Source organism: Pristiophorus japonicus, chromosome 22 (assembly GCF_044704955.1).
Source record: "Pristiophorus japonicus isolate sPriJap1 chromosome 22, sPriJap1.hap1, whole genome shotgun sequence".
In the NCBI taxonomy this organism is placed as follows: Eukaryota; Metazoa; Chordata; class Chondrichthyes; family Pristiophoridae; genus Pristiophorus; species Pristiophorus japonicus.
This window is the reverse complement of record NC_091998.1, coordinates 70,641,556-70,669,530: the sequence shown is the minus strand read 5'-3', so window position 1 is coordinate 70,669,530 and position 27,975 is coordinate 70,641,556. Positions and strand designations below refer to the sequence as shown.

Below are 27,975 nucleotides of genomic sequence, written 5' to 3'. Positions count from 1 at the left end.
GAAGAGCAATAGTGGTAGGGGATTCATTAGATGAGGAACAGACAGGCACTTCTGCGGCCGCAGACGTGACTCCAGGGATAGTGTGTTCCCTCCCTGGTGCCAGGGTCACTGAATGGCTGCAGGACATTGAAGGGGCAAGGGCTGAATAGCCAGAGGTCGTGGTCCATATCAGCACCAATAACATAGGTCGAAAGCGGACTGAGGTCCTAGGGGCAGATTTTCGGGAAAGGGATTAAAAAGCTGGACCTTAAAGGTCATAATCTCCTGATTACTCCCAGTGCCACGAGCTAGTGAGTACAGAAATAGGAGGATAAAGCAGATAAATGCGTGGCTGGAGAGATGGTGCAGGAGGGAGGGCTTTAGATTCCTGAGGCATTGGGACCACTTCTGGGGGAAGTGGGACCTGTACAAGCCGGATGGGTTGCACCTCAACAGGACCGGGACCAATATCCTCACTGGGGAGCTTGCTGGTGCTGTTGGGGAGGGTTTAAACTAGCTTGGCAGGGGGATGGGAACCTAAGAGTAGATTCAGAAGGGAGGAAGAAAAACTGGAATGGAAGGCAGAAATTTGTATGTGAGTTTGGAAGGCAGAGGAAACAAAGGTTAGAAAACAGACAAGGGAGTTTGGCTGTGCTACATGGTATATACTTCAATGCCAGTGCAAGGAGTCTCAGGAATAAGACAGATGAGCTGAGGGCACTGTTAGACACGGGGTATGATATTGTAGCTGTTACTGAGACATGGCTGAAAGAGGGGCAGGTATGGAAGCTCAACATTCCCGGTTACAGGGTTTTCAGACGGGATAGAGAGGGGGTAAAAAAGGAGGGGAAGTCGCAGTATTGATTAAAGAAACAATTACAGCTGTGAGGAGGGATGATATGTTAGAGGGGTCATCAACTGAGGCCATAATGGGATGAACTGAAGAATAAGAAGGGGCGATCACACTGCTGGGCGTGTACTACAGACCCCCAGTCAGAGGGAGAGAGAAGAGCAAATTTCTGATAAGTGCAAAAACAATAGGGCAGTAGTGGATTTCAACTACCCTAATATTAACTGGGACAGAATTAATGTGAAAGGTATAGAGAATGCAGAATTCTTAACATGCATTCAGGAGAACTTCTTTAGCCAGTACATAGCAAGCCCAACAAGGGAGGGTGCGGATCTGGACTTGGTTTTGGTGAATGAAGCTGGGCAGGTGGAAGGGGTATCAGTGGGAAAGCATTTTGGTGCTAGTAATCATAATTCAGCTAGATTTAGAGTAGTTATTGAAAAGGACAAAGATAGACCAGGAATAAAAGTTCTCAATTGGGGAAAAGATAATTTTACTAAGCTGAGATGTGATTTAGCCAAAGTGGATTGGAAACAGCTACTTGAAGGTAAATCAGTGTCAGAGCAGTGGGAGGCATTCAAGGAGGGAGGTAGTGAGGGTTCAGAGCAAATATGTTCCCTTAAGAAAAAAAGTGGGACTAATAAATCTGGAGCCGCCTGTAGGTCAACATAAAAAATAGGATCAGGAGGAGGCCATTCACCTCCTCGAGCCTGCTCTGCCATTCAATAAGTTTATTGACCTCAACTCCACTTTCCCGCCTGATCCCCATATCCCTTGATTCCCCTAGAGTCCAAAAATCTATCTATCTCAGCCTTGAATATATTCAGAGAATCAGCATCCACAGCCCTCCGGAGCAGAGAATTCCAAAGATTCACAACCCTCTGAGTGAAGAAATTCCTCCTCATCTCTGTCTTAAATGGCCAACCCCTTATCCTGAGACTGTGCCCCCTGGTTCTAGACACTCCATCCAGGGGAATCAACCTCTCAGCATCTACTTGTCAATTCCCTTCAGAATCTTGTATGTTTCAATAAGATCACCTCTCATTTTTCTAAACTCCAGAGAATATCGGCCCATTCTACACAACCTCTCATCATAAGGCAACCCTCTCACCCCAGGAATCAATCTCGTGAACCTCCGTTGTACAGCCTCCAAGGCAAGTATATCCTTCCTTAGATAAGGAGACCAGAACTGTACGCAGTACTCCAGGTGTAGTCACACCAGGGCCCTGTACAATTGTAGCAAGACTTCCTTACTCTTGTACTCCAACCCCCTTGCAATAAAGGACAACAGGCCATTTGCCTTCCTTATTGCTTGCTGTACCAGCATGCTCGCTTTGTGTTTCTTGCACGAGGACACCCAAATCTCTCTGAACACCACCATTTAAATGTTTCTCACCATTTAAAAGATATTCTGTTCTTCTATTCTTCCTACCAAAGTGAATAACCTCACATTTCCCCACATTATACTCCATCTGCCACCTTACTGCCCAATTAAAAAGTAGAACCTCAAAAGTAGTTATCTCAGGATTGCTACCAGTGCCACGTGATAGTCAGAGTAGGAATCGCAGGATAGCGCAGATGAATACGTGGCTTGAGCAGTGGTGCAGCAGGGAGGGATTCAAATTCCTGGGGCATTGGAACCGGTTCTGGGGGAGGTGGGACCAGTACAAACCGGACGGTGTGCACCTGGGCAGGACCGGAACCAATGACCTAGGGGGAGTGTTTGCTAGTGCTGTTGGGGAGGATTTAAACTAATATGGCAGGGGGATGGGAACCAATGCAGGGAGACAGAGGGAAACAAAAAGGAGGCAAAAGCAAAAGACAGAAAGGAGATGAGGAAAAGTGGAGGGCAGAGAAACCCAAGGCAAAGAACAAAAAGGGCCACTGTACAGCAAAATTCTAAAGGGACAAAGGGTGTTTAAAAAAACAAGCCTCAAGGCTTTGTGTCTTAATGCAAGGAGTATCCGCAATAAGGTGGATGAATTAACTGTGCAAATAGATGTTAACAAATATGATGTGATTGGGATTACGGAGACGTGGCTCCAGGATGATCAGGGCTGGGAACTCAACATCCAGGGGTATTCAACATTCAGGAAAGATAGAATAAAAGGAAAAGGAGGTGGGGTAGCATTGCTGGTTAAGGAGCAAATTAAGGCAATAGTTCGGAAGGACATTAGCTTGGATGATGTGGAATCTATATGGGTAGAGCTGCAGAATACCAAAGGGCAAAAAACGTTAGTGGGAGTTGTGTACAGACCTCCAAACAGTAGTCGTGATGTTGGGGAGGGCATCAAACATGAAATAAGGGGTGCATGCAATAAAGGTGCAGCAGTTATAATGGGTGACTTTAATATGCACATAGATTGGGTTAACCAAACTGGAAGCAATACGGTGGAGGAGGATTTCCTGGAGTGCATAAGGGATGGTTTTTTAGACCAATATGTCGAGGAACCAACTCGGGGGGAGGCCATCTTAGACTGGGTGTTGTGTAATGAGAGAGGATTAATTTGCAATCTCGTTGTGCGAGGCCCCTTGGGGAAGAGTGACCATAATATGGTGGAATTCTGCATTAGGATGGAGAATGAAACAGTTAATTCAGAGACCATGGTCCAGAACTTAAAGAAGGGTAACTTTGAAGGTATGAGGCGTGATTTGGCTAGGATAGATTGGCGAATGATACTGAAGGGGTTGACTGTGGATGGGCAATGGCAGACATTTAGAGACCGCATGGATGAACTACAACAATTGTACATTCCTGTCTGGTGTAAAAATAAAAAAGGGAAGGTGGCTCAACCGTGGCTATCAAGGGAAATCAGGGATAGCATTAAAGCCAAGGAAGTGGCATACAAATTGGCCAGAAATAGCAGCGAACCCGGGGACTGGGAGAAATTTAGAACTCAGCAGAGGAGGACAAAGGGTTTGATTAGGGCAGGGAAAATGGAGTACGAGAAGAAGCTTGCAGGGAACATTAAGACGGATTGCAAAAGTTTCTATAGATATGTAAAGAGAAAAAGGTTAGTAAAGACAAACGTAGGTCCCCTGCAGTCAGAATCAGGGGAAGTCATAACGGGGAACAAAGAAATGGCGGACCAATTGAACAAGTACTTTGGTTCGGTATTCACTGAGGAGGACACAAACAACCTTCCGGATAAAAAAAGGGGTCGGAGGGTCTAGTAAGGAGGAGGAATTGAGGGAAATCCTTATTAGTCGGGAAATTGTGTTGGGGAAATTGATGGGATTGAAGGCCGATAAATCCCCAGGGCCTGATGGACTGCATCCCAGAGTACTTAAGGAGGTGGCCTTGGAAATAGTGGATGCATTGACAGTCATTTTCCAACATTCCATTGACTCTGGATCAGTTCCTATGGAGTGGAGGGTAGCCAATGTAACCCCACTTTTTAAAAAAGGAGGGAGAGAGAAAATAGGGAATTATAGACCGGTCAGCCTGACCTCAGTAGTGGGTAAAATGATGGAATCAATTATTAAGGGTGTCATAGCAGTGCATTTGGAAAGAGGTAATATGATAGGTCCAAGTCAGCATGGATTTGTGAAAGGGAAATCATGCTTGACAAATCTTCTGGAATTTTTTGAGGATGTTTCCAGTAGAGTGGACAAGGGAGAACCAGTTGATGTGGTATATTTGGACTTTCAGAAGGCTTTCGACAAGGTCCCACACAAGAGATTAATGTGCAAAGTTAAAGCACATGGGATTGGGGGTAGTGTGCTGACATGGATTGAGAACTGGTTGTCAGACAGGAAGCAAAGAGTAGGAGTAAATGGGGACTTTTCAGAATGGCAGGCAGTGACTAGTGGGGTACCGCAAGGTTCTGTGCTGGGGCCCCAGCTGTTTACACTGTACATTAATGATTTAGACGAGGGGATTAAATGTAGTATCTCCAAATTTGCGGATGACACTAAGTTGGGTGGCAGTGTGAGCTGCGAGGAGGATGCTATGTGGCTGCAGAGTGACTTGGATAGGTTAGGTGAGTGGGCAAATGCATGGCAGATGAAGTATAATGTGGATAAATGTGAGGTTATCCACTTTGGTGGTAAAAATAGAGAGACAGACTATTATCTGAATGGTGACAGATTAGGAAAAGGGGAGGTGCAAAGAGACCTGGGTGTCATGGTACATCAGTCATTGAAGGTACAGCAGGCGGTTAAGAAAGCAAAGGGGATTTGAGTACAGGGGCAGGGAGGTGTTGCTACAATTGTACAGGGCCTTGGTGAGGCCACACCTGGAGTATTGTGTACAGTTTTGGTCTCCTAACCTGAGGAAGGACATTCTTGCTATTGAGGGAGTGCAGCGAAGGTTCACCAGACTGATTCCTGGGATGGCGGGACTGACCTATCAAGAAAGACTGGATCAACTGGGCTTGTATTCACTGGAGTTCAGAAGAATGAGAGGGGACCTCATCGAAACGTTTAAAATTCTGACGGGGTTAGACAGGTTAGATGCAGGAAGAATGTTCCCAATGTTGGGGAAGTCCAGAACCAGGGGACACAGTCTAAGGATAAGGGGGAAGCCATTTAGGACTGAGATGAGAAGGAATTTCTTCACCCAGAGAGTGGTGAACCTGTGGAATTCTCTACCACAGAAAGTTGTTGAGGCCAATTCACTAAATATGTTCAAAAAGGAGTTCGATGAAGTCCTTACTACTAGGGGAATCAAGGGGTATGGTGAGAAAGCAGGAATGGGGTACTGAAGTTGCATGTTCAGCCATGAATTCATTGAATGGCGGTGCAGGCTAGAAGGGCCGAATGGCCTACTCCTGCACCTATTTTGTATGTTTCTATTCACTCAGTCTATCTATATCCCAGATGGTTTGTGTTCTCCTCACAGCTTACTGTCCCACCTAGATGTCAATTGTCAGCAAACATTACACTCGGTCCCTTCATCTAGTTCATTAATATAGATTGTAAATAGCTGAGACCCCAGCACTGATCCTTGTGGCACCCCACTAGTTACAGCCTGCCAACCAAAGTATCCATTTATCCCTACTCTCTGTTTTCTGTCTGTTAACCAATTCTCTATCCATGCTAATACATTACCTCCAATCCCATGAGCCCTCATCTTGTGTAATAGCCTTTTACGTGGCACCTTATTGAATGTCTTTTGGAAATCCAAATATACTACATCCACTGGTTCCCCTTTATCTACCCTGCTAGTTACATCCTCAAAAAACTCTAATAAATTTGTCAAACACGATTTCCCTTTCATAAAACCACGTTGACTCTGCCTAATCATGTTATGATTTTCGAAGTGCCCTGATACCACTTCCTTAACTATGGATTCCAAAATTTTCCAGACAACTGCTGTCAGGCTAACTGGCCTGTAGTTCCCTATTTTCTCTCTCCTTCCTTTCTTGACCAGCAGTGTTACATTTGCTACCTTCCAATCCGCTGGGACGTTCTAGAATCTAGAATTTTGGAAGATCAAAACCAATGCATCCACTATCTCTGCAGCCACCTCTTTTAGAACCCCAGGATGTAGGCCGTCGGGTCCAGGGGATGTGTCGGCTTTTAGTCCCATTACTTCCTCTAGAAATTTTTCTCTACTTACATCAATGACATTGAGTTCCTCACCCTCATTAGACCCGAGGTTCCCTATCACTTTAGGTATGTCTTCTACTGATGCAAAATATTTGTTTAATGTTGCTGCCATTTCCTTATTCCCCAGAATAATTTCTCCTGTCTCAGCCTCTAAGGGACCAATATTTATTTTTTCTACTCTACTTTTGCATAGTTGTAGAAGCTCTTACAATCTGTTTTTATATTTTTGGCTAATTTTCTCTCATTCTATTTTTTCCCTTTTTATCAATTTTTATAAATTTTTTGGTAATCTTTTGCTGGTTTCTGAAACACTCTCAATCCTCAGGCTTACTATTCTTTGCAATATTATCAGCTTCTTTCAATCCAATGTGATCCTTAACTTCTTTAGTTAGCCACGGATGGATCATTTTTCCCGTGGAGTTTTTGTTTCTCAATGGAATGTGTTTTTGTTGAGAATTATGAAATATTTCTTCAAATGCGAGCCACTGCTTATCTACCGCTATACCTTTGAATCTATTTTTCCAGCTTCCTTAAGCACCTCGCCCTTCAAACCGATGCAATTGGCTTTATTTAAGTTTTAAGCTCTAGATTCGGACTTGGGCAAGTCAAATCTCAAATGTAAGGGGCATACAGGGTAGGATAAAGAAATTAAGACAACCTTATGACAGATATCGAACTCTCAATACTGCAGAACCCGAGCAGAGTACAAAAAGTGCAGGGGCAAAATTAAAAAGGAAATTAGGAAAGCAAAGAGAGAGCATGAAAAAATATTGGCAAGTAAAATCAAGGGAAACCCAAAGATGTTTTACAAATACATTAAGAGCAAGAGGATAACTAAAGAAAGAGTGGGGCCTATTAGGGATGTTAAAGCAAACTTGTGTGGAGGTGGAAGATGTGGTGGGTATGGTTCGGAATGAATACTTTGCGTCTGTTTGCACAAAAGAGGGACGATGCGGACATTGCAATCAGGGAGGAGGAGTGTGAAATATTAGGTGAAATAAACATAGTGACAGAGGAAGTATTAAGGAGTTTAGTATCTTTGAAAATGGATAAAGCCCCAGGCCCAGATGAAATGTATCCTGGGCTGTTAAGAGAAGCAAGAGAGAAAATAGCAGAGGCTCTGACCATCATTTTCCAGTCCTCTCTGGCTACAGGTATGGTGCCGGAGGACTGGAGCACTGCTAATGTAGTACCTTTGTTTAAAAAGGGAGAAAGGGATAGACCGAGTAATTACAGGCCAGTCAGCCTAACCTCGGTGGTGGGAAAATTATTGGAAAAAGTTCGAAGGGACAGGATAAATCGCCATTTAGAAAGTCACGGATTAATCAAGGACAGTCAGCATGGATTTGTTAAGGGAAGATCGTGTCTGAATAACTTGATTGAATTTTTTGAGGCGATAACAAGGAGGGTCGATGAGGGCAGTGCGTACAATGTAGTCTATGTGGATTTTAGCAAAGCTAGATAAGGTCCCACATAGCGACTGGTCATGAAAGTAAAAGCCCATGGGATCCAGGGCAAAGTGGCAAGTTGGATCCAAAATTGGCTCAGAGGCAGGAGGCAAAGGGTAATGGTTGATGGATGTTTTTGTGACTGGAAGGCTGTATCCAGTGGGGTTCCGCAGGGCTCGGTGCTGGGTCCCTTGCTTTTTGTGGTATATATCAATGATTTGGACTTGAATGTAAGGGGTATGATTAAGAAGTTTACAGATGATACAAAAATTAGCTGTGTGGTTGATAATGAAGAAGAAAGGTGCAGACTGCAGGAAGATATCAATGGACTGGTCAGGTGGGTAGAACAGTGGCAAATAGCATTCAATCTGGAGAAGTGTGAGGTAATGCATTTGGGGAGGTCTAACAAGGCAAGAGAATACACATTAAATGGGAGAACACTGAGAAGTGTAGAGGAACAAAGAGACATTAGAGTGCATGTCCACAGATCCCTGAAGGTAGCAGGCCAGGTAGATAGGTTATGAAGGCATACGGGATACTTGCCTTTATTAGCCGTGGCATAGAATACAAGAGCAGGGAGGTTATGCTTGAACTGTGTAAAACACTAGTTAGGCCACAGCTGGAATACTGTGTGCATTTCTGGTCACCACATTACAGGAAAGATGTGATTGCACTAGAGAGGGTACAGAGGAGATTTTCGAGGATGTTGCCTGGACTGGGGAATTGTAGCTATGAGGAAAGATTGGATAGACTGGGGTTGTTTTCTTTGGAACAGAGGAGGCTGAGGGGAGACTTAATTGAGGTGTATAAAATTATGAAGGGCCTGGATAGAGTGGATAGGAAGGACATATTTCCCTTAGCAGAGGGGTCAATAACCAGGGGGCATAGATTTAAAGTAATTGGTAGAAGGTTCAGGTGGAATTTGAGGGGACATTTTTTCACATAGAGGGTGCTGGGGGTCTGGAACTCACTGCCTGAAAGGGTGGTAGAGGCAGGATCCCTCATAGCATTTGAAATGTACTTGGATGTACACTTGAAGTGCCGTAACCCACAAGGCTACGGACCAAAAGCTGGAAGGTGGGATTAGGCTGTTGCAGATATGATGGGCTGAATGGCCTCTTTCTGGGCTGTAAATTTCTATGATTCTATGCTCCTGTATTTGCAGTGATCACTTTTGTAAATGATGAGGACAGGTTGCAGACTAGGCATGTATTCCCTTGAATATCGAAGATTAAAGGGTGATCTAATTGAGGTGTTTAAGATAATTAAAGGAGTTGATAGGATAGATAGAAATCATTTCCTCTGGTGAGGGAGCCCACACCAAGGGCCTATAACCTTAAAATTAGAGCCAGGCCGTTCAGGGTGATGTCGGGCACCACTTCATCACACAGATACTGACAGGCCATTTACGACTGCGATAAGGAGACATTTCTGTCTCAGAGGGTGGTGAATATTTGCAATTCTCCACCCCAGAGGGCTGCAGATGCTCAGTCGTTGAGTATTCAGGCTGAGATAAATCACTGTTTGGACACTAAAGGAATCAAGGGGATTGTGCAACTGAAGTACAAGATCAGCCATGATCTTTTTGAATGACGGAGCAGGCTCGAGGGGCCATATGGCCGACTCCTGCTCCTATTTCTTATGTTCTTAATGGGTCGTGGAAATCCAGAACTCTGTTCCCCATAAAATTGAGGCTGGGGGCCAACTAAAAATTCCAAAACTGAGGTTGATTGATTCTTCTTAGGAAAGGGTATTAAGGGTGATGGAACCAAGGCAGGTAGATGGAGTTAAAATACTGATCAGCCACAATCGCATTGAAGGGTGGAACAGGTGCACAGGGCCGAATGGTCTGTTCCTATGTTCCTAGGTTCCGACTTACAGATGGGATTAAACCTGGGCCTCTCCTGTTCTTATGACTCAGTCACACTGGGCGGTGACTTTACCCAGTGAACCACTGGGGGAGGGCCCAGTGACCCTGCTGGAAAATGCACGTGTGAGGCCCCAGGTGAGGTCAGTGCAATAGCCTGTCGAAACTCACTGTCAAGGGTCAAACATGGAGATGGGCCATATACTAGAGAGAAACTGGTGAGTGTAGAACTGAATCCAGCCAGAGTCAGCACCTTCAGGGGAGGAGAGGAGAGTAGGGTAAAATACTAGGAATTTGTGCAATGTGCCTTGCTCTCCCCCTGGATCCTAAAACTACTGAACTCGATCTTCCCCATCTGAAGTCTACTTCAGCTTGGTGTCCCTCGGGTCCTGCTCCCTCATTTACCTCCCCTTCTCTCATTCTCTTCTCCCCCTTGGTTGTGCTGCACACTCTGGGCCTTGGGCCTTCCCCGGGGATTCTCAGTATGAACAGGGGATGTGTGTTGAGACAGGATGTCCCAGCTCTCCACCTTTAAAGAGACAAGGAGAGGACCCGCTGGGCTGAATGGCCGTGCTTTATGACATCACTGCAGTGCCTAGCAACCAACCTCCCTGAGCCCTGCTCATTATGGGCTGGCAGTGTTTGAGGAGACGGTGTTAGAGGGAGCGTTGCTCTGTATCTAACCCGTGCTGTACCTGCCCCGGGAGTTTTTGATCATAGAATCATAGAAATTTACAGCACGGAAGGAGACCACTTCGGCCCATCGTGTCCGCGCCGGCAGACCAAGAGCTATTCAGCCTAATCCCACTTTCCAGCTCTCGGTCCATAGCCCTGTAGGTTACGGCACTTCAAGTATCTTTTAAATGTGGTGAGGCTTTCTGCCTCTACCACCCTTTCAGGCAGTGAGTTCCAGACCCCCACCTCCCTCTGGGTGAAGACATTTTCCCTCTAATCCTTCTACGAATTACTTTAAATATATGCCCCCTGGTTGTTGACCCCTCTGCCAAGGAAAACAGATCCTTCCTATCCACTCTATCCACGCCCCCTCATAAGTTTATACGCCTCAATCAGGTCTACCCTTAGCCTCTTCCGTTCCAAAGAAAGCAGACCTAGCCTACCCAATCTTTTCTCATCGCCAAAATTCTCCAGTCGGGCAACTTTCTTGTAAATCTGCTCTGCACCCTCTCCAGTGCAATCACATCTTTCCTGTAATGTGGTGACCAGAACTGCATGCAGTACTCCAGCTGTGGCCTAACCAGTGTTTTATACAGTTCAAGCATAACCTCCTTGCTCTTGTATTCTATGCCTCGACTAATAAAGGCAAGTATTCCATATGCCTTCTAAACCACCTTATCTACCTGACCTGCTACCTCCAGGGATCTGTGGACCTGCACTCCAAGGTCCCTGTGTTCCTCTACACCTTTCATAGAAACATAGAAAATAGATGCAGGAGCAGGTCCTTCGAGCCTGCACAGCCATTCAATAAGATCATAGCTGATCATTCATCTCAGTACCCCTTTCCTGCTTTCTCTCCATACCCCTTGATCCCTTTAGCCGTTAGGGCCTTATCTTACTCCCTTTTGAATATATCCAATGAACTGACATCAACAACTCTCTGCGGTAGGGAATTCCACAGGTTAACAACTCTCTGAGTGAAGAAGTTTCTCCTCATCTCAGTCCTAAATGGCTTAGCCCTTATCCTAAGACTATGTCCCCTGGTTCTGGACTTCCCCAACATCGGGAACATTCTTCCTGCATCTAACCTGTCCATTCCCGTCAGAATTTTATGTTTCTATGCGATCCCCTCTCATTCTTCTAAACTCCAGTGAATACAGACCCAGTCGATCCAGTCTCTCCTCATATGTCAGTCCTGCCATCCCAGGAATCAGTCTGGTGAACCTTCACTGCACTCCCTCAATAGCAAGAACGTCCTTCCTCAGATTAGGAGACCAAAACTGAACACAATATTCCAGGTGGGGCCTCACTAAGGCCCTGTACAACTGCAGTAAAACCTCCCTGCTCCTATACTCAAATCCACTAGCTATGAAGGCCAACATACCATTTGTCTTCTTCACCGCCTGCTGTACCTGCATGCCCACTTTCAGTGATTGATGAACCATGACACCCAGGTCTCATTGCACCTCCCCTTTTCCTAATCTGCCGCAATTCAGATAATATTCTGCCTTCCTGTTTTTGCCCCCAAAGTGGATAACCTCACATTTATCCACATTATACTTCATCTGCCATGCATTTGCCCACTCACCTAACCTGTCCAAGTCACCCTGCAGCCTCTTAGCATCCTCCCCACAGCTCACACCGCCACCCAGCTTAGTGTCTTCTGCAAACTTGGAGATATTACACTCAGTTCCCTCATCCAAATCATTAATGTATATTGTAAATAGCTGGGGACCAGCACTGAGTCCTGCGGTACCCCACTAGTCACTGTCTACCAATCTGAAAAGGACCCGCTTATCTTGACTCTCTGCTTCCTGTCTGTCAACCAGTTCTCTATCCACGTCAATACATTACCCCCAATACCATATGCTTTAATTTTGCATACCAATCTCTTGTGTGGGACCTTGTCAAAAGCCTTTTGAAAGTCCAAATACACCACATCCACTGGTTCTCCCTTGTTCACTCTACCAGTTACATCCTCAAAAAATTCTAGAAGATTTGTCAAGCAGGATTTCCCCTTCATACATCCATGCTGACTTGGGCCGATCCCATCACTGCTTTCCAAATGTGCTGCTATTTCATCTTTAATAATTGATTCCAAAATTTTCCCCACTACTGATGTCAGGCTAACCGGTCTATAATTATCTGTTTTCTCTCTCCCTCCTTTCTTAAAAAGTGGTATTACATCAGCTACCCTCCAGTCCATAGGAACTGATCCAGAGTTGACCGTTTAACTGACTGTTCTGCCCACCTGACCAGTACATTGATATCTTTCTGCAATCTTCAGCTTCTTCATTATCAACCACACAGCCTATTTTAGTATCATCTGCAAACTTCTTAATCATACCCCCAACATTCAAGTCTAGGTAATTGATATATACCACAAAAAGCAAGGGACCCAGCACTGAGCCCTGCGGGGCCCCACTTGGTGCAGCCTTTCAGTCACAAAAACACCCATCGACCATTACACTTTGCTTCCTGCCTACGAGCCAATTTTGGATCCGACTTGCCACTTTGCCCTGGATCCCATGGGCTATTGCTTTCGTGACCAGTCTGCCATGTGTGTCCTTGATGGGACAGTTTAGAGAGAGCTTTACTCTATATCTAACCCGTGTTGTACCTGCCCCGGGAGTGTTTGATGGAACAGTGTAGAGGGAGCTTTGATGAAGCAGCTGAAGATGGTTGGGCCGAGGACACTGCCCTGAGGAACTCCTGCAGCGATGTCCTGGGGCTGGGATGATTGACCTCCAACCACCACAACCATCTTCCTTTGTGCTGGGTTTGACTCCAGCCAGTGGAGGGTTTTCTCCTTGATTCCCATTGACTTCAGTTTTACTCGGGCTCCTTGATGCCACACTCGGTCAAATGCTGCCTTGATGTTGAGGGCAGTCACTCTCACCTCACCTCGGGAATTCAGCTGTTTTGTCCATGTTTGGACCAAGGCTGCAATGAGGTCTGGAGCTGAGTGGTCCTGGTGGGACACAAACTGGACATCAGTGAGCAGGTTATTGGTGAGTAAGTGATAGCACCTTCAACGACACCTTCCATCACTTTGCTGATGATTGAGACTAGACTGATGGGGCGATAATTGGCCACATTGGATTTGTCCTGATTTTTGTGGACAGGACATACCTGGGCATTGTTCCACATTGTCGGGTAGATGCCAGTGTTGTAGCTGTACTGGAACAGCTTGGCTAGAGGCGCGACTAGTTCTGGAGCACAAGTCTTCAGCACCACAGCCGGGCTGTTGTCCAGGCCCATGCGCTCAGCTGCTCCTTGATATCACGGGGAGTGAATCGAATTGGCTGAAGACTGGTTTCTGTGATGGTGGGGACCTCAGGAGGAGGCCGATATGGATCATTCACTCGGCACTTCTGGCTGAAGATGGTTGCAAACCCTTCAGCCTTGTCTTTTGCACTCACGTGCTGGGCTCCGCCATCATTGAGGATGGGGATAATCATGGAGCTTCCTCCTCCCGTTAGTTGTTAATTGTCCACCACCATTGCACAGCATCCCAATAAGATAGATGAATTAATAACGCTGATAGTAATTCATAGGTTTGAGACGTGGTTGCAAAGTGATGAAGATTGGGAACTAAAGATTCCAGGACACTTAACTTTTAGAAGAGATAGACAAAATGGAAAAGCAGGAGGGTAGCCTTGATAAAGGATGGGATAAAGACAGCAGAGTGAAAGGATACGAGCTGGGAAAATCACAAATTACAATCAGTTTGGGTGGAGCAAAAAACCAGCATGGGGCAGAAAACATTGGTGGGAGTTGTTTATAGGCTCCAAACAGTCGTGGTAATGTAGTAATCGTGCAGTAATCGTGTGGAGCACCAATTCATGGAATGTATACTGGTTTTCTACATCAGTATGTTGAGGAATCAACTCGGGAACAGGCTATTGTCGATCGAGTACAGGTAGGGCATCCAAAATCCGTAAACTTCGGGATCGAGGCCGTTTTAGATTTTGGGTATTTCCAGATTTCGGAACGTCTTTCCAACATCCCGAATCCAGAACCCCCTCCGGGCCGAGGTTCGACTATTTCCGGATTTTGCAATGTCTTTCCGACATCCCAAATCTGGGCCGAGGAAAGGGGTGGAGAGGCGAGGCAAAGGTAGGGAGGGGGGGGTCTGAGGCAAGGGGGAGGCCGAGGCGGGGGGGGGGGGAGATGGGGGAGGGGCGCCGAGGGAGGGGGTGAGGTGGGGGCCGAGGTAGTGAGGGGGCGCCGAGGTGGGGGAGGGGCGCCGAGGGCGGGGAGAGGGCGGCGAGGCGAGGTGAGGTGGGGGCCGAGGTAGTGGGGGGGGGGGGGCGAGGTGGAGGGGGGGCCGAGGCCGAGCGGCAAAGGTCCTGCGGATTTTGGAACATTTTCCGGATTCCAGACGACTCTGCCACGGATCGGCCTTCTGTCCGGATTCCAAAACATTCTGAATTCTGGAACTCCGGATTTTGGACGCCCAACCTGTATTGCGCAATAAGAAAGGGTTAATTAATAACCTTGTAGTAAAGGGGCCTTTAGGGAAGAGTGACCATAATATGATTGAATTTTAGATTGAGTTTGAAAGTAATTTGGTTAAATCTAAAACTAGGGTCTTAAATCTAAACAAAGCAAACTACGTAGGTATAAGGGGAGAGTTGACCGAGGTAGATTGAGAAACGACATTGAAAGGTAGGACGGTACACAAGCAATTTAAATAATTAATACATAATTTACAACAAATATACATTCCTTCAAGGCACAAATCCCCACAGGAAAAGTGGTCCAACCGTGACTAACAAGAGAAGTTAAAGATAGTATTAGATCAAAGTTAGAGGCTGATTATGTTGTCAAAAAGAGCAGCAAACCTGAGGATTGGGAGGATTTTAGAATTCAGCAAAGGAGGACCAAGAAATTGATTAAAGAAAGGGAAAATAGAATATGAGAGTAAACTAGTGAGAGACATAAAAACAGACTGTAAAAGCTTCTATAGATATGTAAAAAGGAAAAGATTAGCGGCAGTAAATGTGAGTCCCCTACAGGCTGAGACAGGAGAAATTATAATGGTGAATAAGGAAATGACAGAGAAATTAAATAAATACCATGGGCTAGATTTTACACTTTTGTGCAGATCACCCAAAAATGGCGTTATTTCCGGCGAGGGTGATAAAAATGGGTTTTCAGATCGCCGGCTTCTCACCCATTCTCAAAGACTCTAGTTTCCATTTTTGAAATTGGGCGTTACCACGAGCGATATGAAATGAGCGGTAGCGTTAAATCTCTGACTTTCTGCCGTAAAGTGTCTCCTTCCTTAGCAACGGCATGTTAACACTCGATTCCCACGAGTCAGGAGGTCAAGGGTCATCATGACATGCGCAAAAGAGAGAGAGAGAGAGTTGAGAGAGATTGAAGGCGTGTGTGGATGTGGTGTGGCTGCTTTGGGAGGAAGGAGGGAGAGTTTAGAGCAAATAGGGAAACAAAAATCAGCTGTTACCAGCCACATATTTGCCCGAATTTGGCCTATAATGGAAGGAGAGGAGGAGGTGACACAGCACGCAGTGGTGACTGATGCTGGAGAGAGCAGTGATCTGGGAGAGGTGCACATTGGAGGGTGCAAAAGAGCGAGGAGGTTCTTGGATAAGGCAAATGCCTCCCTCCTGCAGGAGGTCAAATTACGCTGGGGTGATTTGACACAGGGAGGACGTGGGAACCTGTGGAAGAAAACGATCTATGTCCTATTTTAAAGGAAAGGGTTAAGTTCACTTTTTGCTGCTTTTGTAGAATTAGTGGAGCTAGAAAAAACACCCACACTTCTCTGCCTTGAAACAAAGAATGTTGTAAATACATGACTATCTGGTATGTGTATGAGTTTCCAGATACCCTGCTTATCAGGATACGGACAGGGAGAAACTATGCAAGGACAGATAAAGTGTGCCTCCCGGAATGTCCTTTGAACTCACAGAATGTATGATTAATGTTCATGTGTGGTGTGTTTTAGATAAAGTTCCTGTTCTGACTGTATAAAGATAGAGCGGGTTTGCTTGTAAAACTCAGAGTTTTTGCCTCGGTGCGGACTGAGCAAGCTCTCCAAGATATCTCGCTTGTAAAATAAAATTCTCTCGAAGCACGACTCTGAAAGTCTCCGCCTGAGTTAATTTAAGCTAAAATTTCCTCGACAGAACCCCACCCCAAAGGCCTACCAGAAGATCTAGGCCGAGATAGCAGAGGTGGTCTCGTCGGCGACCAACGAGATGCGTGAGGACAACCAATGCTGCAAACGATGGAACGACCTTGTGGGATCTGCAAAAGTATTACATTTATTTACATGTACTTATGTATTTATATAATTTGATTTGTAACGGTCATGAGTGATTATCAGCAGGTGTGAGGTCGTTCACTTTTACCAGGAATGTTTTACTCAAAGCCTGCGGTCACGGTGCACGTCTTTAGGTAAAGAATGATAATTATCATAACCGACAGATATAATCATGATTATTATGTGTTGTATCAGTGTCTGTGACAGTACCTAGCAATGATATCACGCAATGATCTCATGCCATGTCGTCCTGTCACCTTTTACAGAAGAAACTATCGACGATGAGGTCTGTGCAGAGGCGAACGGGTGGGGGGCCACCAGTTGTCAGCGACATCACTGAGATGGAGGAGCGGGTGCTCACACTCGTGAGGAAGCACTCCCGGACTGCCACGGAAGCATCTGCAGAGCCTGAAGTGAAGCAACATGAGTAAAGCTTACACCATTGCGTGATGTAAAGTCAATAGATGCCACACCCACTCATATCCGAACAATCATATATGGTAGATGATTTCTAAAATTGTCCGAGAAATAATGCTGGCCGAATGAAAATCATTGCAATGCACCATGTGTTGATGGTAATGAAATGTGATGTCTGCGATGATCTTGATAGTGGTGTTGTTTTTGTCGTGCTTATGCTGTGTGTAGCGCTGGATTCACCTTGTGATCCTAGCATCCCCTTCTCCTCTAATAACCTCATTTGTATATTGCATCTCAGCCAGAAACGCAGCCCCAGGCAAGGCCACAGAGGCGGGAAGGTGGGGCCGCGGGGCCGAACTCGTCGGACAATCCTACATCTGCTGAGCAGCTCCAATCCTCACCCGTCAATCCGCTGGGTCTGTTCTCTACGGATGAGAGCACCGACTTCGAGGAACCTGCATCACCCCGCTCCAGAAGCCATTCCACCCCAAAGCCATCTAATGGTCCTCCAGACATTCCCCCTTCCACTCTGGAGGTACTGGCCCCAAGCAGCTCACCACAGGGCACCCCATTTGTCCTCAAGATGGTGCTGACCATGTAGAGGTTTCATGGGCGCTGCAGGTCTGGTCCACGAGCGCGACATGAGAGCCGAGAGGTGGTACAGTTGTCCAGGAGGATGGCAGACATTGGTGACCAGCTCCTCGAAGCATTGGGGGGCATATCCCGACAGCTGGCCAACATGACTAAGTACGTTCCATGGGTGGCAGAGGCCCTGGAGGCGATAGCCAGGAACACTGCTGGCACAGGCCTCCCAGTGGTCCCAGAGCATGGCACTCCACCTCTAGGTTCTTCACCACCACTGTAAACAACAGATGAGAGGCAGGGCCAAGATCCTGCTTCTGCATCACAGAATGTTGCTCCCTCGGCACCCCCTGCTCCAGTACCCATCCAACCAACGCTTCGGCCTTCATCTCCCCCGCAGTGAGGCACCATCTGAGGAGCTCTTTGGTCAGGCACCGTGGAACGAGTAGGGGAAGTGGTAGAGGTGGGGAGAAGAAGGACAGGGGGGAAGGAAGGCGAGGTGCATGTCTGCAGGTGATGGCTTGTTATATCTCCATCTGGGTGTATGCAGTTTGACATAATGTATGGGGGGAGGGGACTACCCTCCTGTTTTGCATTGGTATTCTGTGTTGCTGGACATTTTGAACATGTGATTGATGTCAATGGTGGTAAAAGTCGGGTGTGGGCGGGGGTTGGGTGTTTTTGCCCATGATACTTATGATTTCAGACCAATGTTGGTATAATTTTTTTTTATTGAACATAACCTTCTTGCGCATTGTCTCAGATAGCTGGACCGTTACACACTGGTGATTCCTTAACATGAAAGGGTTAAATAAAACACTTAAATCAAAGTAAACTTTAACTGGCACCAAGGTGATGGGCACCATTGATGTCTGAGCTGCACACACACAGCAGTGTGTCAGCGTTGTCACTCACAGCAACGTTCGTTCAGGCAAATCGTTCAGATATCAGCTCCTCAAGTAAGAGTCTTTCAGCTATGTAGCCACCACGGGCCCTTTCCTGCGGTCTGGAGCGGGGCATAGCCGGCCTGATTGTCTGGCCCTAGGTCCGCATCCAGCCCTTCATCATCCTCTGCTTCTCTCTCTTCAAGTGGAGCATCAGTCCCTTCTGGCAATTCTTGTCCCCTCCTTATAACCAGGTTGTGCAGCATGGAGCACACGACCACAAATTTAGCTACTTGCTCAGGGTTCTGTCGTAGCTCCCCTCCTGAGTGGTCCAGATATCGGAAGCGCTGCTCAAGCACAGTTAATGTTTTCTGGATCACATTGCATGTGTTTCTGTGACTCTGGTTGTATTGCTTCTCAGCCTCGGTGTGGGTACAACGCAGAGGGGTCATCAGCCAGGTGGCTAGGCCACATCGGTTATCACCAAGCATCCAGCATTGTCCTTGTCGCTTACTCATAAACATGTCAGAGACATCGCTCTCACGCAGGATGTGAGCCTCATCGAAGGTGCCTGGACATTTGGCATTCACTGCCATTATGATCTGGTTGTGGTCGACAACTAGTTGAACCTTCAGGGAGTGAAATCCTTTTCCTTTACGAAAAAGCTCTGGGTCCTGAGAAGGTGCCCACATGGCGATGTGAGTGCACTGTACAGCTCCCTGCATCCTGGGGAACTTAGCAATGTGGTAGAATGCTCCATCTCTGTCAGTCTGAGCCTCCGTGCTCATGGGGAAGCTGATAAAGTCCATCCTTCGCACGTACAGGGCCTCCGTGACCTGTCTAATGCAGCGATGGGTGTCATGGTGAGACAGAGGAGAAATCTCGAACGTGGAGGACTGAAAGGAAATGTGTAGTGGGGTGCCACAGGGATCAAGTGCTGGGACCCCAACTATTTACAATCTCTTAACGACTTGGAAGAAGAGACTGAGTGTAACGTAGCCAAGTTTGCTGACGATACAAAGATGGGAGGAAAAGCAATGTGTGAGGAGGACACAAAAAATTTGCAAAAGGACATAGACAGGCTAAGTGAGTGAGCAAAAATTTGGCAGATGGAGTATAATGTTGGAAAGTGTGAGGTTATGCACTTGGGCAGAAAAAAATCAAAGAGCAAGTTATTATTTAAATGGAGAAAGATTGTAAAGTGCCGCAGTATAGCGGGACCTGGGGGTACATGTGCATGAAACACAAAAGGATAGTATGCAGGTACAGCAAGTGATCAGGAAGGCCAATGGTACCTTGGCCTTTATTGCAAAGGGGATGGAGTATAAAAGCAGGGAAGTCTTGCTACAGCTATATCAGGGATTGGTGAGGCCACACCTGGAATACTGCGTGCAGTTTTGGTTTCCATATTTACAAAAGGATAGAAACATAGAAACATAGAAAATAGGTGCAGGAGCAGGCCATTCAGCCCTTCTAGCCTGCACCGCCATTCAATGAGTTCATGGCTGAACATGCAACTTCAGTACCCCCTTCCTACTTTCACGCCATACCCCTTGATCCCCCGAGTAGTAAGGACTTCATCGAACTCCCTTTTGAATATATTTAGTGAATTGGCCTCAACTACTTTCTGTGGTAGAGAATTCCACAGGTTCACCACTCTCTGGGTGAAGAAGTTTCTCCTTATCTCGGTCCTAAATGGCTTACCCCTTATCCTTAGACTGTGACCTCTGGTTCTGGACTTCCCCAACATTGGGAACATTCTTCCTGCATCCAACCTGTCCAAACCCGTCAGAATTTTAAATGTTTCTATGAGGTCCCCTCTCATTCTTCTGAACTCCAGTGAATACAAGCCCAGTTGATCCAGTCTTTCTTGATAGGTCAGTCCCACCATCCCGGGAATCAGTCTGGTGAATCTTCGCTGCACTCCCTCAATAGCAAGAATGCCCTTCCTCAAGTTAGGAGACCAAAACTGTACACAATACTCCAGGTGTGGCCTCACCAAGGCCCTGTACAACTGTAGCAACACCTCCCTGCCCCTGTATTTAAATCCCCTCGCTATGAAGGCCAACATGCCATTTGCTTTCTTAACCGTCTGCTGTACCTGCATGCCAACCTTCAATGACTGATGTACCATGACACCCAGGTCTCGTTGCACCTTCCCTTTTCCTAATCTGTCACCATTCAGATAATAGTCTGTCTCTCTGTTTTTACCACCAAAGTGGATAACCTCACATTTATCCACATTATACTTCATCTGCCACGCATTTGCCCACTCACCCAACCTATCCAAGTCACTCTGCAGCCTCATAGCATCCTCCTCGCAGCTCACACTGCCACCCAACTTAGTGTCATCCGCAAATTTGGAGATACTACATTTAATCCCCTCGTCTAAATCATTAATGTACAATGTAAACAACTGGGGCCCCAGCACAGAACCCTGCGGTACCCCACTAGTCACTGCCTGCCATTCCGAAAAGTACCCATTTACTCCTACTCTTTGCTTCCTATCTGACAACCAGTTCTCAATCCACGTCAGCACACTACCCCCAATCCCATGTGCTTTAACTTTGCACATTAATCTCCTGTGTGGGACCTTGTCGAAAGCCTTCTGAAAGTCCAAATATACCACATAAACTGGTACTCCTTTGTCCACTTTATTGGAAACATCCTCAAAAAATTCCAGAAGATTTGTCAAGCATGATCTCCCTTTCACAAATCCATGCTGACTTGGACCTATCATGTCACCATTTTCCAAATGCGCTGCTATGACATCCTTAATAATTGATTCCATCATTTTACCCACTACTGAGGTCAGGCTGACCGGTCTATAATTCCCTGCTTTCTCTCTCCCTCCTTTTTTAAAAAGTGGGGTTACATTGGCTACCCTCCACTCCATAGGAACTGATCCAGAGTCAATGGAATGTTGGAAAATGACTGTCAATGCATCCGCTATTTCCAAGGCCACCTCCTTAAGTACTCTGGGATGCAGTCCATCAGGCCCTGGGGATTTATCGGCCTTCAATCCCATCAATTTCCCCAACACAATTTCCCGACTAATAAAGATTTCCCTCAGTTCCTCCTCCTTACTAGACCCTCTGACCACTTTTATATCCGGAAGGTTGTTTGTGTCCTCCTTAGTGAATACTGAACCAAAGTACTTGTTCAATTAGTCTGCCATTTCTTTGTTCCCCGTTATGACTTCCCCTGATTCTGACTGCAGGGGACCTACGTTTGTCTTTACTAACCTTTTTCTCTTTACATACCTATAGAAACTTTTGCAATCCGCCTTAATGTTCCCTGCAAGCTTCTTCTCGTACTCCATTTTCCCTGCCCTAATCAAACCCTTTGTCCTCCTCTGCTGAGTTCTAAATTTCTCCCAGTCCCCAGGTTCGCTGCTATTTCTGGCCAATTTGTATGCCATTTCCTTGGCTTTAATACTATCCCTGATTTCCCTTGATAGCCACGGTTGAGCCACCTTCCCTTTTTTATTTTTACGCCAGACAGGAATGTACAATTGTTGTAATTCATCCATGCGGTCTCTAAATGTCTGCCATTGCCCATCCACAGTCAACCCCTTAAGTATCATTAGCCAATCTATCTTAGCCAATTCATGCCTCATACCTTCAAAGTTACCCTTCTTTAAGTTCTGGACCATGGTCTCTGGATTAACTGTTTCATTCTCCATCCTAATGCAGAATTCCACCATATTATGGTCACTCTTCCCCAAGGGGACTCGCACAATGAGATTGCTAATTAATCCTCTCTCATTACACAACACCCAGTCTAAGATGGCCTCCCCCCTAGTTGGTTCCTCGACATATTGGTCTAGAAAACCATCCCTTATGCACTCCAGGAAATCCTCCTCCATCGTATTGCTTCCAGTTTGGCTGGCCCAATCTATGTGCATATTAAAGTCACCCATTATAACTGCTGCACCTTTATTGCATGCACTCCTAATTTCCTGTTTGATGCCCTCCCCAACATCACTACTACTGTTTGGAGGTCTGTACACAACTCCCACTAACGATTTTTGCCCTTTAGTGTTCTGCAGCTCTACCCATATAGATTCCACATCATCCAAGCTAATATCTTTCCTAACTATTGCATTAATCTCCTCTTTAACCAGCAATGCTACCCCACCTCCTTTTCCTTTTATTCTATCCTTCCTGAATGTTGAATACCCCTGGATGTTGAGTTCCCAGCCCTGATCATCCTGGAGCCACGTCTCCGTAATCCCAATCACATCATATTTGTTTCCATCTATTTGCACAGTTAATTCATCCACCTTATTGCGGATACTCCTTGCATTAAAACACAAAGCCTTCAGGCTTGCTTTTTTAACACCCTTTGTCCTTTTAGAATTTTGCTGTACAGTGGCCCTTTTTGTTCTTTGCCTTGGGTTTCTCTGCCCTCCACTTTTCCTCATCTCCTTTCTGTCTTTTGCTTTTGCCTCATTTTTGTCTCCCTCTGTCTCCCTGCATTGGTTCCCATCCCCCTGCAATATTAGTTTAACTCCTCCCCAACAGCACTAGCAAACACTCCCCCGAGGACATTGGTTCCGGTCCTGCCCAGGTGCAGACCGTACGGTTTGTAATGGTCCCACCTCCCCCAGAACCGGTTCCAATGCACCAAGAATTTGAATCCCTCCCTGCTGCACCACTGCTCAAGCCATGTATTCATCTGCGCTATCCTGCGATTCCTACTCTGACTAGCACGTGGCACTGGTAGCAATTCCGAGATTACTACTTTTGAGGTCCTACTTTTTAATTTAGCTCCTAGCTCCTTAAATTTTTTTCGTAGGACCTCATCCCTTTTTTTTTTTTACCTATGTCGTTGGTACCAATGTGCACCACGACAACTGGCTGTTCTCTCTCCCATTTCAGAATGTCCTGCACCCGCTCCGAGACATCCTTGACCCTTGCACCAGGGAGGCAACATACCATCCTGGAGTCTCGGTTGCGTCCGCAGAAACGCCTATCTATTCCCCTCACCATCGAATCCCCTATCACTATCGCGCTCCCAATCTTTTTCCTGCCCTCCTTTGCAGCAGAGCCACCTACGGTGCCATGAACTTGGCTGCTGCTGCCCTCCCCTGATGAGTCATCCTCCCCAACAGTACCCAAAGCGGTGTATCTGTTTTGCAGGGGGATGACCACAGGGGACCCCTGCACTATCTTTCTTGCACTGCTCTTCCTGCTGGTCTTCCATTCCCTATCTGGCTGTGGACCCTTCTCCTGCGGTAAGACCAACTCACTACACGTGATACTCACGTCATTCTCAGCATCGTGGATGCTCCAGAGTGAATCCACCCTCAGCTCCAATTCCGCAACGCGGACCGTCAAGAGCTCGAGGCGGATACACTTCCCACACACGTAGCGCCCAGGGACACCGGAAGTGTCCCCGAGTTCCCACATGGTACAGGAGGAGCATATCACATGGCCGAGCTCTCCTGCCATGTCTTAACCTTAGATACCCTTAAATTGGTAATAACAATGTTACAGTTCACTTACTGATATAAAAAATAAAGAAAAGCTACTCACCAAACACCAGCCAATCACTTACCCCATTGGCTGTGACGTCACTTTTTGATTACTTTCTACTTCTATTTTGCTTTCTCTCCCGCTGTAGCTGCCTTTTGATAGGCTGCTCCCGCGTCTCACCAACTGCCGCTGGCTCTCGATCTCCCGCTGGGCTTTTGACAGGTCGCTCCCCTCTCACCAACTGCCGCTGGCTCTCGATCTCCCGCTGGGCTTTTATAGGTCGCTCCCCTCTCACCAACTGCCACTGGCTCTCGATCTCCCGCTGGCCTTTTATAGGCTGCTCCCGTGTCTCACCAACTGCCGCTGGCTCTCGATCTCCCGCTGGCCTTTTATAGGCCGCTCCCACGTCTCACCAACTGCTGCTGGCTCTCGATCTCCCGCTGGGCTTTTATAGGTCGCTCCCCTCTCACCAACTGCCGCATATACTTGCTTTGGAGGCAGTTCAGAGAAGGTTCACTCGGTGATTCCAGGGATGAGGGGGTTGACTTATGAGGAAAGGTTGAGTAGGTTGGGCCTCTACTCATTGGAATTCAGAAGAATGAGAGGTGATCTTATCGAAACGTATACAATTATGAGGGGGCTTGACAAGGTGGATGCAGAGAGGATGTTCCCACTGATAGGGGAGACTAGAACTAGGGGGCATGGTCTTAGAATAAGGGCCCACCCATTTAAAACATAGAGGGTTGTAAATCTGTGGAATTTGCTGCCTCAGAGAGCTGTGGAAGCTGGGACATGAATAAATGGAAGACAAAAATAGACAGTTTCTTAAACGATAAGGGATTATGAGGAGCGGGCGGGGAAGTGGAGCTGAGTCCATGATCAGATCAGTCATGATCGTATTGAATGGCGGAGCAGGCTCGAGGGGCAGTATGGCCTACTCCTGTTCCTATTTCTTATGTTCTTATGAACCGGACGCCTAGAAAGACAGTGCCATGGTGACCTTGACCTCGACTGACACTGATGTCCTGATGGCAGGCTGCATATGTGGCCTGATGAGCTCACATATTTAATTGATCACCACCTTGTGGAAGTGCAGTCTCCGAAGGCAGGTGTGCTCGGACAGGTCGAGGTAAGTCCTCTTTTCCCTGTACTTGCGGGGTGTGTATGGTCTGGACCTCCTCATTCTTGCACGTCTTAAATTGGGGACATGATGATGTGCATCACACATTGAGGCATTTGCACTCTGCAGCATCTGCGTATTAATCGCTGCGGGCTGAGAAATGGCCCCATTGCAATGAAAGTATAATAGCGATTGGTCAGAAGCAATAATTTCCTCACTAAAATACACCTACCGTAAATCCCCAATAGTCCAGAGTCTGAAAATATGTCTGTTGAGATGGTCACATCACCTGAGAAGAACTCCAGAGTCAATCCAAACTCCCCTGAAGTTGAAGGAGCCTTTTGAATGAAGTGACGTGCGATTTTAAAAATGGCATGCATAGCGCTGGAATTAGTTCAGAACAGTTCCACTTTTGTGATATGTGTGCAAGGTGGTGAAAGTGATGCTGGCCGATCTCCTGGGCGTTAGTTTCGGCAAATGTGATCATTACGTTAAAAAAAAGTGGGCGGGGCGATATTATTGAATCTCGGCGTTAATTCCGTGCGGAAAGTAACGCTGGGCGATATTATGGGCATTGATTCCGGCCCAAAAAAGTGGGCGGGCGGTATTAGTTTTTCCCGGCATTACACACACAGGGAAAGTTAAGCACGCCGATAAGTGTCCAAAAAATGCCCGTCAGTTTCCATTTTGTGGCTAAATGGGTGATATCTGGGCGTTATGTCATTTCAGCGGTAAAATGGATGTTAAGTGGGCATTAGGCATGCAAAAAAAGTGAAAATCTAGCCCTTTGTAACTGTTTCCACAGAAGAAGACACAAAAAACTCCCAGAAATAGTGGAGAACCAAAGGTCTAGCGAGACAGAGGAACGGAAAGAAATTAGTATTTAAAAAAATTAGTACTGGAGAAATTAATGGGACTGAAAGCCAATAAATCCCCTGGACCTGATGGCCTACATCCTTGGGTTTTGAAAGCGGTGACTATAGAGATAGTCGATGCATTTGTTGTCATCTTCCAAAGTTCCACAGATTCTACAACGATTCCCACAGATTGGAAGGTACTTAATGTGTAACCCCACTATTTAAGAAAACGGGGAACTACAGACCAGTTAGTCTGACATCAGTAGAAGGGAAATGCGAGAATCTATTATTAAGGACGTGGTAACAGGACACTTGCAAAATAATAACAGGAGTGGGCAGAGTCAACACGGATTTATAAAAGGGAAATCATGTTTGACAAATAGAGTTTTTTGAGGTTGTAACTAGTAGAATAGATAAGGGGGAACCAGTGGATGTGGTATATTTGGTTTTTCAGAAGGCACTCGATAAGGTGCCACACAAGAGGTTATTAAACAAAATTAGGGCTCATGGGATTGGGGGTAATATACTAGCATGGACTGAGGATTGGTTAATGGACAGAAAACAGAGAGTAGGAATAAACGGGTCATTTTCGGGTTGGCAGGCTGTACTAGTGGGGTGCTGCAAGGTTTGGTACTTGGGCCCCAGATATTCACAATCTATATCAATGATGAGGATGAGGGGACCAAATGTAATATATCCAAGTTTGCTGATGACACAAAGCTAGGTGGGAATGTAAGTTGTGAGGAGGATGCAAAGAGGCTTTAAGGAGATATAGAGAGGCTCAGTGAGTGGGCAAGAACATGGCAAATGGAATATAATGTGGAGAAATGTGAAGTTATGTGAAAAATAGAAAAGCAGAGTATTTTTAAATGGTGAGAAATTGGGAAATGTTGGTGTTCAGAGGGACCTAGGTGTCCTTGTACACAAATCACTGAAAGTTAACCTGCAGGTACAGCAAGCAAAAGAAAGCAAATGGTATGTTGGCCTTTATTACAAGAGGATTTGAGTATAAGAGTAAAGACGTCTTACTGCGATTATACAGGGCCCTGGTGAGACCACACCCGGAGTATTGTGTACAGTTCTGGTCTCCTTACCTAAGGAAAGATATACTTGCCATGGAGGGAGTGCATCAAAGGTTCACCAGACTGATTCCTGGGATGGGGGGATTGTCCTATGAGGAGAAATTGAGCGGACTAGGCCTGTATTCTCTAGAGTTTAGAAGAATGAGAGGCGATATTGAAACATACAAAATTCTTACAGGGTAGATGCAGGGAGGATGTTTTCCCCGGGCTGGTAAGTCCAGAACCAGGGGTCACAGTCCCAGTGGGTCGGCCATTTAGGACTGAGATGAGGAGAGACTTCTTCACTCAGGGTGATGAATCTTTGGAATTCTCTACCCCAGAGGTTTGTGGAGACTCAGTCTTTGAGTATATTCAAGACCGAGATCGATAGATTTTTTGATATTAAGGGAATCGAGGGATGGGGACAGTGCTGGAAAGTGGAGTTGGGGTAGAAGATCAACCATGATCTCATTGAATGGCGGAGCAGGCTCGATGGGCTGAATGGCCTACTCCTGCTCCTAATTCTTATGTTCATTCATGACTGGATGTGGCAGAACTGCAGAGCTTTGATCTGATTGGTTGATTGTGGGATCGTTTAGCTCTGTTTATTGCATGCTGCATCTGCTGCTTAACATGCACGTAGTCCTGTGTTACCACTTTCCCAGGTTGGTACCTGCTTTTTAGGTATGCCGTGCTGCTCCCAGCATACTCTTCTGCACTCCTCATTGAACCAGGCTTGATGGTAATGGTAGAGTGAGCAATATGCTGGGCCACGAGGTTACAGATTGTGATGGAGTACAATTCTGCTGCTGCTGATGGCCCACAGCAGCTTATGGATGCCCAGTTTTGAGCTGCTAGATGTGTCCTGAATCTATCCCGTTTAGCACGGTGGTAGTGCCACACAACA

At 46.3% G+C, this 27,975-nt stretch overlaps 1 long non-coding RNA gene across 1 annotated transcript in view; it reads left to right on the top strand.

Moving 5' to 3' along the window:
- The window catches only part of LOC139235148 (uncharacterized), a 30,692-nt gene extending 13,424 nt beyond the window's left edge, over positions 1-17,268 (top strand). The window contains exons 3-4 of the long non-coding RNA XR_011588425.1: positions 16,531-16,659; positions 16,934-17,268. This is a non-coding gene — a long non-coding RNA (uncharacterized lncRNA). The remainder of the gene's footprint in view (positions 1-16,530; positions 16,660-16,933) is intronic.
- The last annotated feature ends 10,707 nt before the right edge of the window (positions 17,269-27,975 follow it).